Source organism: Panicum virgatum, chromosome 8N (genome assembly GCF_016808335.1).
Source record: "Panicum virgatum strain AP13 chromosome 8N, P.virgatum_v5, whole genome shotgun sequence".
NCBI classification, from domain to species: domain Eukaryota; kingdom Viridiplantae; phylum Streptophyta; class Magnoliopsida; order Poales; family Poaceae; genus Panicum; species Panicum virgatum.
The window spans coordinates 15,531,234-15,545,126 of record NC_053152.1 but is presented as its reverse complement, the minus strand read 5'-3'; the positions used below and the strand labels follow the sequence as shown (position 1 = coordinate 15,545,126).

General features: G+C 40.5%; 1 long non-coding RNA gene across 2 annotated transcripts; it reads left to right on the top strand.

Annotated features, from left to right (window-relative positions):
• The first annotated feature begins 3,112 nt into the window (after window positions 1–3,112).
• LOC120686328 lies at window positions 3,113–5,170 on the top strand. Of its 2 annotated transcripts, XR_005680137.1 has the most exons (4): window positions 3,113–3,388; window positions 3,467–3,623; window positions 4,333–4,479; window positions 4,814–5,170. It is a non-coding gene; the product is annotated as an uncharacterized LOC120686328 (long non-coding RNA). The 2 variants fall into 2 exon arrangements; XR_005680136.1 differs by having other exon boundaries at window positions 3,467–4,479.
• The last annotated feature ends 8,723 nt before the right edge of the window (window positions 5,171–13,893 follow it).

Here is a 13,893-nt window from a genome sequence, read left to right as displayed (position 1 = left end):
AACATCAAGAACATGAATAAACACAAGGTTTTCTCTTTTTAATCAGTAGTCAAAACTTGTAACTAGTTTTTCTCCCTCGTACTAACTCCGAATTTGATGGTTTTTTCCTAAAATTTTCTAAAATCATGCTCTATCAATTTATGGCGTTGACTTTGGTCATATCTTTATGTGACAAAATTTGAACAATTCAAATTTTGAATTCCAAAAAATGACAAGTAAAAGCAAGATTTTTTAACACTAAATGATTTTAAACAAAGAAGACATGAATACCAAAGTTTCATAACTCATCAAGATAGACAAAGTTTATTTATGTCATTTTATCATTTTTGAAAGTGGTAATACTATATAGTAAAAATATGACTATTCTCTAACATAGTTCCTAGAACTATGTGAGGGGTTGGTGGAATTTGTACTATATGTTATAATCACTTTGTCAAATGGAAAAGTGACATATATAAAGTCTGCAGATCTTGATGAGCTATGAATATTTGGTATTCATGACTTTTTCATTTGACATCATTTGGTGTTCCAAAAACTTGTTGCTAGATGCCATTTTTTGAAATTCAAAATTTGGATTGTTCAAATTTTGTCAAATGGAGTAATGACCTAAGTAAGGTTTGTAGATCTTGATGAGTTCTACAACTTTGGTATTAATGACTTTTTCATTTGACATCGTTTAGCGTTAAAAAATCTTACTCTTAGATGTAATTTTTTAAAATTCAAAAGTTTGAGTTATTCAAACTTTGCCACATCTAACGACTCACGACCTAAAATGATAGAGCATGATTTTAGAAAAATTCAGTAAAAAAATCATCAAATTTGGAGTTAGTATGAGGGAGAAAGACTAGTTATAAGTTTTATTTAGAGATTAAATAGAGAAATCACTTGTTCATCAAGAACAAGTGACGAACAAGAATAATTTCTCTTTTTTATCTTTTAAATGTCTAATTAAAACTTGTAACTAGTTTTTCTCCCTCATACTAACTCCAAATTTGATGATTTTTTTCTAAATTTTTCTAAAATAACGCTTTATCCACTTATGGCGTTCACTTTGTCCATCCCTGTTATATGGAAAAAATTGAACAATCTAAGTTTTGAATTTCAAACAATGACAACTAAAACCAAGATTTTTGAACCCTAAATGATGTCAAATGAAAAAGTCATGAATACCAAAGTTTCATAACTCATCAAGATGGACAAACTTTATTTAGGTCATTTTGTCATTTTCGAAAGTGATAATACTATGTAGTACAAATATTACTAGTCTCTAACATAGTTGCTATAACTATGTGAGAGGTTTGTGGAATTTGTACTATATGTTATAACCACTTTGTCAAATGGAAAAGTGACCTATATAAAGTTTGCAGATTTTGATGAGTTATGAATATTTGGTATTCATGACTTTTTCATTTGACATCATTTGGTGTTCCAAAAACTTGATGCTAGATGCCATTTTTTAAAATTCAAAATTTGGATTGTTCAAACTTTGTCAAATGGAGTAATGATCTAAGTAAGGTTTGTAGATCTTGATGAGTTCTACAACTTTGGTATTGATGACTTTTTCATTTGACATCGTTTAGCGTTCAAAAATCTTACTCTTAGATGTAATTTTTTGAAATTTAAAAGTTTAAGTTATTCAAACTTTGCCACATCTAACGATTCACAACCTAAAATGATAGAGCATGATTTTAGAAATAGTAATTGAGTATAGAAATTATTGAAACTTCTACTGGATAGTTTATATATAGTCTATTACATATTAAAAATAAATTTGTGTGTACAAAATAATTATTTTTATATGTTACTTCACAATAGTGCAATAAAACAAAAAAGAAAAATATTGGCCAAACGAAGCCCCATCTCAACTCAAATAGCCCAAATATTCTGGCCCAGACTGATACAATGGCTCTAATCATATTTCTATGGTATAAAAGCAGCACAAACCCTAACTCCTCTCTACGCCGACCCCTGTACCCTAACTCCTCTTCCTCCTGTGCGCCGCTCTCTTCTCTCCCTCCGCGCGCTGCTCCCTTCCCTAGGGTTGAAAATGGGACGGGAAAATCCCGTCCCGACCGGCTCCGTTTACCGTTTAAACCGACCGTAAACCGTTTCCGTGAAAAAAATAGGAAAATAGGAAAACAAAACGGGAAAACGGGCGGGAACGGGAACGGGAACGGGAACGGTTGGGGTGTTTTCCCGACCGTTTTCACGGTTCTCGTTTTCAGCCGGGAAAATTCCCACGGGAATTCCCGTATTTGTCGTAGTCGGCTGTGTTACCTGTGTTGGAAACGTGAATTGTTGTTTGCATGTGTTACAACGTGAATTGTGAATTAGTGATTCACTTTACCTGTGTTTCTTAGTTATACGAGTCTTGTTTCCATGTTATTTATGCATAGTTGTAATTATTTTATCGAGTTAAATATTTGAAGTGGTTGTATGTATTTTCCCGTTTTGAGTTATCGATTCCCGATCGTAATCGGTATGCTCCCGACCGATTGATTCCGTTTCCGATATCCCGTAATACCGATTTCATTTTCCGTCCGATTTTTCCGTTCCCGTTTCCGTTCCCGACTAAAAAATATAGTTGCGGGAACAATTAAGGGGTTTTCCCGACTATTCCCGACCGTTTTCATCCCTATCCTTCCCTCAGGTCCCCGCGCTTCACTCCCATTCCCTCCTCTCAGATCCGCGCACAGCTTCCCTCTCCTCCTTGTGCCCCGCTCCCTTCATGGAGATATATCTGGTGCAATCACGGAATTGGTGAAATCACCGTACAATCAAACTAAAAAGGTTTTCAAAAAATTCTGAAAAAAATCATGAATGTACATCTCGGTCTACCCCATCTACATATAAATTTTCACGATCAAATTTATCTTACACTTGCAGTTACAAAAAAGACAAATTTGGGCTGCATTTGAACGTTAATGATTGTCAGAAAATTTGTCTTTTTTGTAACTACAAGTGTAAGATGAATTTGATCGTGAAAATTTATATGTAGATAGGGTAGACCGATATATACATTTATAATTTTTTTCAAAATTTTTTGAAGACTTTTTTAGTTTGATTGCACGGTGATTTCACCAGTTCCGTGATTGCACCAATATGTCTCCTCCCTTCATCTCCTCTCCTCGAAGCGCTCCTCTAGCAAAGCTCCCACCTCTCCCATCTCTCCCAAATCGATCCCACCTGCCCCCAAATCGATCCCGGCGGCCGGCGCTATCTCCACTCGCCGTCGAGGCCGCCGCCCTACGACGAGCCCCAGCAGGCCGCCGCGCGCATGGCGCCGTCAATGGCGTGTCCAGGCCGTCGCCCTGCGCGCCCCGCGAGGAGCCCCAGCAGGCCGCCGCCTGCACGTGGCTGCCGGAGATCTGCACGGGGGAGATCAAAGGTGCAGTGCCTCTTTTGCTTTTTAGTTCCTAACTCTCGTTCCAATCTCAGCAACATGCTGGCTTCTTCTCCCTCTCAGATCTGAGCCATGAGATTATGGACAGCGGGGCCTGATCTATATGACGGTGGGGATTGGGAGCCACGTCATGCGACGGCGGCAACAGGCGGCAATATTGGAGCTCGCACAGCACACACCTCGCAGCCGGCCGCCCCCCCATAGTTTAGGCCTGAGTCTGGTACGCCTTCTTTGTTGAGTCATGTGCTGCTTAGCTTGTCTGCTTGAGACTAGGACTAGCTTGTACATGCTACGAACTCTAGCTTGTGCTCTGTAATTTCTGAGCGGAGCAAACATCAATTATGTTCAGTAACAACTAATGCTCATATTAGACTAGTTAGTGCTTATTCGTTCTCAAAGAAAGTGTTTTATCCTTTAATTCTTATTCATGATCAAAATCACCAGTGAAGCATGGTTCCAAAGATATACACAAGTTTTTGTTTATGTGATTCAATCATACAGCACTCTAGAAATGCAGTCGGCCAATATTTACTGGATAGTTTTGGATGTTCCTTGGTAGATGACTGCTGTATCCAGTCTGAAGATGAACTTTTAAACTAAGCCAGCAGAGAAATGCTTTTCTTTTGTTGACAATAATCTAGCTTGACAATATTTTGCAAACTGATAACTTCAGATGCTAGCCAATTGACAAGACAACCTGAATATTTACAATCCTGTATTCTACACCTTATCTCAGTTCTGTAGATTTTCATTCCAAGATATCGTTCCTGCAGATAAGACTGATGCCTTTCTTAATTGAAAGTTGAGAAAAGATTTGCATGTGTTATTATAGTTGCTTGTTGAAATCTTATCTTATTCTTATATATATGAGCAAGCTAGCACTTTAGGAGTACATGTAGGCTTTAATGTAAGTGAAATCTGACTACCAGGGAGCTGTACCTGCACCTGTTTGTTCATTGTGCAAATTCTTAGCTCAACTGGCTTGCCACAGCGGTTGTGCTTTGTGCCCTTCAACGAGAAATATGCAGAATGCTGACATGCTGAATTGGTCATGGGCAAGCACTTGAGTTGACAAGGTATAATTTTAGTTGTTTTGAATATTTTTGAACTGTGTATGTTGAATATCTTTGAACTGTGTAAGTCAGCTCTGAATGTTGACGCTTCCTTCTTGAGTACCTGTTTCTAATATTTGCACAAGCATCTGAAATTTTCTTGAATTTCATTACTCGATCCTATGCATGTTTCTATCTGAATACCATGTAGTGTTTCTTAGGCTAGTGAGCTGTTGCTGGTAATTGTTTGTGAGAACGGAGTAACATTACTAAGGCATGCTAAGTTGTTAGCAGACTTGCCATTTAGTTAATTCTGGGTCTAATTATTGCTATGGTTTTCTATTGTGGCTATACACAGAGTTTAAATGATACTACTAGAATGCCATTCGGAGGAGCAAGAAGGAACAGAGCCATGGCACCAGGGGACAAGGCCTACCTGTAGAGTTCTTGAACAAAGTGATGGTGGATGTGGTGAAGCCCGTGCATGTTGCTTCAAAACTATAGGGTGCGCGCTATGGCTTTGACCGTGGTCCAAAGTTGGTTGTACTATTTAAATCAAAGTTTCTTCTGTTTAAATCAAAGTTTGCTAATAAACAGTTTTTCCCTTGATGATGATTTGTATTTCAGTTTTAGGGCTAAGCGAATGCTTCTATTCTTGTATGTCCTTACATATATTTCATACAATAAGATTGATGCTTGCATAATGAGTTTGTTTCGTCCGAAGCAACGCACGGTCACAGGCCTAGTAAATGCATAATTATTATTGATCTTGTATTTTAATGTTATTACTGCTACAAAAATGAGCGTGGCGGAATAGACATATGGCGACCTATAACAACCATCTCTGCTGCGTGGTAATAGAAAACACCACATATAGCATTGTAATCACGCAATAGAAAACACCACATATAGCATTGTAATCAACTTCGTGGTAATAAAGGGAACCATATATAGCAACTAAATAACTTTCGTGGCAATAGATCACACCACCTATAGCATTGAAATCAACTTCGTGGTAATAAAGGGAACCACATATTGTACCCAAAATACTTTCATGGCAATAGATGTGCTCCTCCTATAGCAATCACAACTATAGTGTAGCAATACAATACTTTGTAACACAAGATTTTTTACAAATTGCAATGCGTTGGGTACGATGCAATTGCACCTATGGCAACAGCAGATGCGTCGCAATATGATAATTTGCAACCAACTAGAGCGAGCCCGTAGATGCTAGTTGCAACGCCTCATTGTGTTGCAATAGAAAAACTAATGCAATATAAAAAAGACATGCGTCGCTACAGGCTAATGCAGCGAGACATATATGTGTGTGTTTTTACGAAAAAAAATTGGTTGCAATGGCGGCTATTGCAACCAAATATGGCATATTGCAACACATTTCGTGCGTTGTATTAAAGGGAAAATCTAGTAGTGGTGTCAAGTGATGCAGCTTCACATTTTTTGAAAGCAAGCAAAATACAAGCCAGAAAGAAATCCCTAAAAACAACAACCTTAGCACAGGTGTCTCTTCACCATTCCAAGGCCTGCACTCCCCTTTGGTGAAATATCCCTTTCCAATGTGGAACTTGATTAGGGTATGAGAAATAAGAGATGGGCTGAACACCAACGTCTTTCCTGGATTCATCAAGTTCGAGACGTTACCTTCAACCTCCGACAACCCGTCATCAGATTGTTGCAAAGATGTAACCTCAACTCTCTCAACAGCAGGACTGGATTCAGGACTTTCAATGTGTCTCTCGCCATGCTTGATGTTCGCCACATTTTGAAAAAACTTAGAGTTAAGCACAACTAGAAGCAAACTAAGTCATAATCAGACTTGCAAGTCAATAGTCAAGCACCTTCAATAAGCTTAGGAGTTTGTTTGCTGCAAGCCATGTTTGAACAAAACTAAAGAATCATTCGATTACTCACAGAGAAGGAAGGCCCGAAAGGTCTCTTGCTCAACACAAAAGCGAATCAAAATCCGACACATGCTAAAGCAGAAGGCAAACGAAGGTTGTTGCATAGCGAACGTATGAAAGCAAAACACCCCCTCCTTCACTTATACAGGGGGGGGGGGGGGGGTAAAGAACGGTAATGACCGGTGGTAAAATTGAGAGGAAATTCAAGCAGCAGCCAACTAGACTAAGACACGTAGAAAAAGAATAGGTGTGTATCCTTCGGCTCGTGCTACACTCTGATGTTCAGGGAGACTCTTTTTTTTTGAGACTGTTAGGAAACCGCTTTTTGAGGGATGAGACCATTGGAGTCGGCCCTCTTCCGTGAGGGGCTACTATAGGGGATTGCTACGTCCAAAGAGGAATAGCCGAAGGTTACATGGAGCTCTTGAGTCCACCAAAGTTCAAGACAATAACCACTGATGGATGATGTAACCCCCTCGAAGGTTATTTATCCCCATATTTCGGGATTGAAGGTCACTATCGAGCCACTTATAAGGGATGGAGGTATTCTATAACCTCTGAACAAAAGAGGGAGCTCAGTGTTGCACGAAGACCTCACCATACAACAATTGGTGGTCCACAGATGATCGCCATAAGGTAACGAAGTCATTCTGCAACCTCCGAAGATGCTAGGACCTCCTCAAGACTGTCTGGAACGTGACAATAGGTGAAGATCGTGAACCTGAGGCTGGAGGCCACCTTCGGGATCACATGAGAAGCGTGATTTCTTAGATTTAGTCAATTTGGACATTCCAAGCCCTGGAAATGTCCCGTAGGCCAGAGTATCCTTCGAATATTCTGGGCAGGTAGGGACTTTTCCGACATCATGAAATAGAGGTCACGAATATAAATATCCCTCCCATTTTCACTGTAGAAGGTTAAGTTTTTGGGAGATACAGAGGACTTTTTACATTCTGTTCCCTTCGAGCTTGTGAACCTTCCCAAATTCTATCTCGGCTTCGCGATTTAGAACCCAACATTATAGATGGACGGTCAGATATTCTTATTTTATGTGGCAAGATGGGATCATGGTCGAGCAAGACACATATTGAGTTAGAAATGGACGAATATTTTTTATTTGTTGTATTTGATACATACTTTTTGTATCAGTTTAGACTATTGGATTTTTGATGGATATTTTGTTTCTTTGTTTGATTAACGTGGCTCGGCGATTGTGGTGGCTTCTTCTATCATTTTGTTTAAAATTCATTTAAATACTAATTTTGTTAATTTTAATTCTAGATTTAGCTACTTATTAACAATCATAGACATGAAACTCAAATTTGGATTTTTACTATTTGTATTTGACATATATTATTTATTTAGTTTTTCCTTCTTTATTTGCTTCAAATCAACTATAATTTTTCTATTTTTGTTCTTGCATTTATCTTTTTGTTAGTCACATTTAATATGGATACTTTGACCAACTGTTATTTTTTATACTTTTAGTTTCAAATTTAGCTATTTTTCTAATGTTAAATACTTCTTGTCAAGTGCAAATGCTGATTTTTTAGTTTTATTTTCCAAACTTACCTATTTACTAATTCTATTTATCATGAATTCTTTGGTTAAGTCCTAATTTTATTTTTTTAGTTCTCAATTTAGCTATTTACTAATCGTGTTGGGCACGTACTATTTGGTCATGTCCTAATTTTCATTATCTTTTAAATCCAAAATTAGCTCTTTCTTAATCATATTTGATATGAATTCATTTGTTAGTTTCATCTCCATAAAATTGAACGGTGCAAGTCTTTTTTTTAGATTAACTTGAGAATTTCTAGACCCTCTTATTAATAGAACTGATTTCTTCGAGAGCTACTAAGAGAACTTGATTATTGTACTCTATAAGTGCAGATCTGTTGACCAAGATCGAAATACTTTTACACCATTGAAACTTATGGAGGAACTTTTAGTACCGGGTGGTAACACCAACTTGTACTAAGGATATACATTAGTACCGGGTGGTGTTCACAACCAGTACTAAATGTAAGCGGTGGAAACGAAGATGGGTGCAATAACAGATTGCATTGATGATCTCTGAGTACATATATACAAGTACATGCTGAACAAGTCAGCAACTAACTCAGCTAATCTAGCTACAAACAAGGAGAGCCACGGGACGTGATCTCAGAGTACATCGTGCGCTAACACCCCCCACCCCCTCCTAGTGTGAGCGTCGAGATGATCCGAAACACACAGACTATTGCGGAACTCCTGAAAGGTTGATGTGGGGAGCCCTTTTGTCATGACATCGGCAAATTGCTGTGTCGTGGGAACATGAAGAACACTGCACTGGCCGATAGCAAGCTTTTCACGGACAAAGTGAACATCAAGTGCAATGCGTTTTGTTCGTCGGTGATGAACTGGGTTGGAGCTCATGTAGCAAGCTAAGACATTGTCACAAAAGATTTTCGTTGCCTTATCGTGCACAACTGAGTTCACTGAGAAGTTGACGGAGCCATGTGCATTCAGCGACTGCATTGGCAACCCCTCGATATTCAGCTTCAGCGCTTGATCGTGAGATGGTGGACTGGCGCTTTGAGGACCAAGAGATCAGTGCATCACCGAGGAAGACACAAAATCCTGAAGTTAATCACCGGGTGTCTGGGCATCCGGCCTAATCGGCATCTGAATAAGCCACGATATCAGAGCTTGGCGAGAGCCGGAGCTAGAAACCAAGAGAACAAGTTCCACAAACATAACGCAGAATCCTCTTGACCAGAGCTTCATGATCGGTGGTTGGGGCATGCATGTGCAACACGCCTGTTGCACAGCAAACTGAAGATCAAGATTGGTCATGGTTAGATACTGCAGGGCACCAACAATGCTGCGATACAACAAGGACGCGACGTCTATCAGCCTTGTGCCAGAGTCAGCAGAGAGCTTGCCATTAGTGTCGATGGGCGTGGAGCATGGGCGGCAATCCTGCATTCCGGCGCGGTCTAGCAGATCAAGGGCATATTGGTGTTGATGAAGAAAGAAGCCCGAGTCGGATTGTTGGACCTGGATGCCAAGGAAGTAGTGAAGAGGGCCTGTTGGCATTTCTTATGCCCAATTAGAATAGATATTCTGCAAGCGCACAGAATCACCGCTGTAGCACTTCACCTTGGAGTATTCCAGGGTATCGTATTTATCCTCAGGGAAGCACTGTGGTAAAGAGTATCGTAAATTGATTGATAACCGTACTAGCTTGATCGACCGACTAACTAAACGGGGGTAAGCCAGATAGGTAGTGAGATAAGGCAATGACCGAGTGACACACGGAGAATCTAAACCTTAGAGAGGTAGAGCTGGAAGGACAACAAGCGAGATAAGACACCTGATACACTTTTGAACTATCGAGCTAGCCTCTCTAGATCAGACTAAGCACCTAACTAGTTCTCGGGAAAGCAGAGCTTACTTCGGCGGTTGGAAGAGGAAGGACTTTAGAAAGGGATGAGAGGGGAGTCCAATGGCAACCTGCACTGCTGCTATGAAAACACCCGAACGTGGTGGACTACAAAGGACGGATAGGGCTGTCACCACCTACCGACTACCACAACGGTTTCGTGGGGTAGAACACACTTTCTAGCTAACACTAAGGTCAGACACTACGTCTGCACTTGGTGTTAGGATTTCTCTCAATGCCTTCAAGAGAAATCCCCCTCAACCTAGAGCACTAACTTGAGATACTCTAGTCCGGGCGAGAAAACCCGTAAGATAAGTTCCCGATTACTAAAAGAGATAATTTAGCCTAAGCTAAAGGAAAACTTCTGTGCTCAAGCTGAACCTTAGGCTTGAGTAAATAAAAGACTACGGAAAGTAAAGCTGACTCAGAAAAGTAAAGAAGATAACTTATATTAATAAAGTCAAAAGAAAGATAAAAGAGCTATACTAGACTTCCGACGACTCCGGAATCCCGAGCAAGCTCGACTCGACTCTAACTCCCAAGCTACTAATCTACTCTAGAAAGTACAAGTGGAAGAGAAGAGCTCCAATGGTGTGTGTTGAAGTGATGGATGGTGCCTCCTTTTATAGCCCTCCCAAGGTCGGTTCTAGTGGTTTCTGCAGGTAGCGTCGGTTGGAAGCAGGTAATCTCGTTGCGCTTAACTTCCACGGCAAACCTCAGCCTGAGAGGCCTCCATGTGGGGCCGGCCGGACTCCCCTAGGCCGGCCGGCCTGGGGATCCCGCCACGTGGCCACCGACCTTCAGACAGTGGCTCTGATCTTCTCCTAGAGATGGTTGGTAGTTGCTTCGGTTCCACGCTTGCCAGTGCTAGGCCGGCCGGCCTAGGGGAGGCCGGCCGGCCTCCCTCTGGCCCATCTCGGGCTCTGACTTAGCCGAGGCTCTGCTCTACTCTCATGCATTCTCCAGGGAAGTGGGTTCTTGAAATACTTGTGATCTTGGGCTGTCTTGTAGTTCTTTGGATGGATGTTGAAACCTTTCGGTGTATCCAATTAAACCAAGGTCTAATCCTCGACTCTGAGCCCCTTGAATGTGTCACATTGCCACTGGTTCGAAGCCTCGGCTATGTCTTTGGAGGTGCCAGGCCGGCCAGCCTAGGAGAGGCCGGTCGGCCTGGGTTTTTGCCCAAATTTGCCCAATTTTGGTACACCTGCTCCTAGAATCACAACTCGTCCAAAACTCGTGGAACTCATTAGAATTAAACAAAATATGAATAGAACATAGTGCAAAGCTCATATTATTTCTAAGAAGTTGACGGCTTAGAATGTAAATTTATGGCCATCAACAGGGCTCATGTCCTTGAGTTTGAACTCTGCATTTATCGATGTGGTGATGTGGCGCAGCAGGTCCATCGAGGAGGCGGTGATCACAATGTCATCAACGTAGAGAAGGATGCAGACGGTGTCGTTCCCGCGGAGTAGGGTGAAGAACGAGCTGTCCGATTCGTCGGAGTGAAGCTGAGGTCACGGAGTGAGCTTGCAGATGTGATCACTACGATCAGGATCAACAAACCTTGCTGGTTGCCGTATGTAGATCGTCTCGTTGATGAAGCCATGGAGGAAGGTGTTATTGACATCGAGCTGGTGCACCGGCCATCTCCGATTCGCTGTGAGCGTGAGGACAGTGCGGATGGTGGAGAATTTGATGATGGGGCATTAGGTTTTTCCATAGTCGACACTGGCGTGCTGCGTGATGGCTCGGACGACCCAGCGCGCCTTGTACCGATCCAGTATGCCATCGTCCTTGTATTTGTGGCAGAAGATTCACTTCCCGCTCACAACAACAGTTTGCATTGATGATCTCTGAGTACATATATACAAGTACACGCTGAACAAGTTAGCAACTAACTCAGCTAATCTAGATACAAACGAGGAGAGCCACGGGACAAGATCTCCGAGTACATCGTGCGCTAACACTAAAGGCATCCATAGCCTTCCATCCACCTCGATAGCCGGTATGAATTAGATGGGCATTAGTTCGGATCTTGTTCATACCAGAATATTTGGATTGGATTGAAGCTATTTTTCTAGGAGTGATTACTTGTTGATCCGTAAAGGCTAGTTGTATGATATCCTGTATATTAAGTTGCACACTTTCTTAAACAAAACAGTGCTTTTAGAGCTCCTAGACAAGATGTACATGAAAACTTGATTGAGGTATCCTGGAGATACAGATCCGTTGACCAAGTTGGAACCACTTACCATTGGTCCTTTGTGAACTCAATTGAATACATGCAGGTGGACTAAAAATTACAAAAGAGACCCAACCGTTCAGTCTTTTTCCTCTATTTCTACTTGTACCCAACTCAATTGAATAGATGCAGCATAACAATGAAGTCAAAAACTGAGCTGTCCGAATTATATAACTTCCGATTTGCTGAACTTTTATGTATACAAGCCAAACTGCTATGCAAGCCAAATAACAATATAATACTACTCAACCACTGCATTCCTAGAATATTCCAAGACTTCTCAATAATTTCCAGCCTAACGATGGCAACTTTGTACCTGCTCCCCCCGGCTCCTTCTTGTTCCTCTGCACGCAAGCTAGACTAAGGACTTTGTTGCGTTCTGAGGCCTCCATTGAGCCTGAGCTGCACCTTGGATCCTTCCCGACCTCATGCGGCTTGATCTCACTCTTTGGCATATTTTGTCCTATACAGTTCTATCTGACGCACCGCGATAGACCTACACCAAATCCAACTCATTAATTATAGCCAAATTCTGACTTGACCCTTCGGTCACCGGAGCCGAATGAAGGTGGCTTCCCTAACAAATACCCTCAACATAATGGTTCCCATGTTTCAACGATGATTATAGACCTTATATGCCCTGTTTTCGATCCATAATCATGCATAACCATAAACCTTCGCCTTGAAGTACAGGAGGAAAACAGACGTCCCATTTTTGTTCTAGAGAAAGACACACTAGCGTATTACGTGTTCTCACCTAGCTATATATGTTCTTCACCGTAAGCTTGGGCCTTGACCCAAAAGGCTCCCGTGATTCCTTTTTTGCGTAATCCAGATTTGGACGAGTAATTTGTCTCATTGTTTGTAAGTAATTTTGAAAAATATTTAACTTTAGTTACAAGGAAAGAATTATTACTCCCTCGATCCCAAAATATAATTATTTTATATGTTTTTTTTCAAAATAGAACTATTCTAAGTTTCACTAAGTTTATTTGAAAGGGGATTACTGCCTCCCTCATTTTGGCTTTTTAAGGTGTACAGATTTTACTATGCATCTAAATATTATTATGTCTTGATAGCAAACTCTATGTACTAGAAAGCTAAAACGACTAATAATTTGGGACGAAGAGAGTAAAATACAACATGGATGTAGAATGCTACAAAATATACATTATACTAGATCAAATATTGTTCAACTTATGTCAAAATATTATTATTCTATAAACTTAATTAAACTATGACTTGAACAAAATCAGAAATTCCTCTATTTTCGAACAGTTGGATGAGTTGAGTATAATATAGATAGACGGTCGTCAACTTCAAAGATGCTTGTATTTGGCTTTGGCATCTCATTCGTAGAGTATCGGACAATATGGTTATCATAATTTAAGGACCTATGAAGCACTATGAAATACAATTTCACTTTGTTCATGGTACTAAAAAGACGATTTGTAGGAACATTTCTTATAGGGGCGGCTGAAAAGGTAACCCGCTCTTACAGAAGAATCGAGATTACTATATCATCCAGCCGGCTACTAAAAATGTATTTTTAGGGATGAGTGATGCGGGCACCTGCCACTAAAAATCATGACAATTTTTATAGACGGGTGATGTCATCACCCATCCCTGGAAATGACAGCTATTTCAAGGACGGGTGATGATATGAACCTCTTCTATGAATAGTCTCATGCAAAAAAAATCATAATATTTTCATATAATCTTGGATAAAATCAAACTTTATATCAAAATTGTAGAGGTTGACGAAGTCTAAAACTTTGTAGTTGATAACTTTGTACCCTCAATACCCATAGAGGCACAATTAACTATGTAGTACAAGGGCT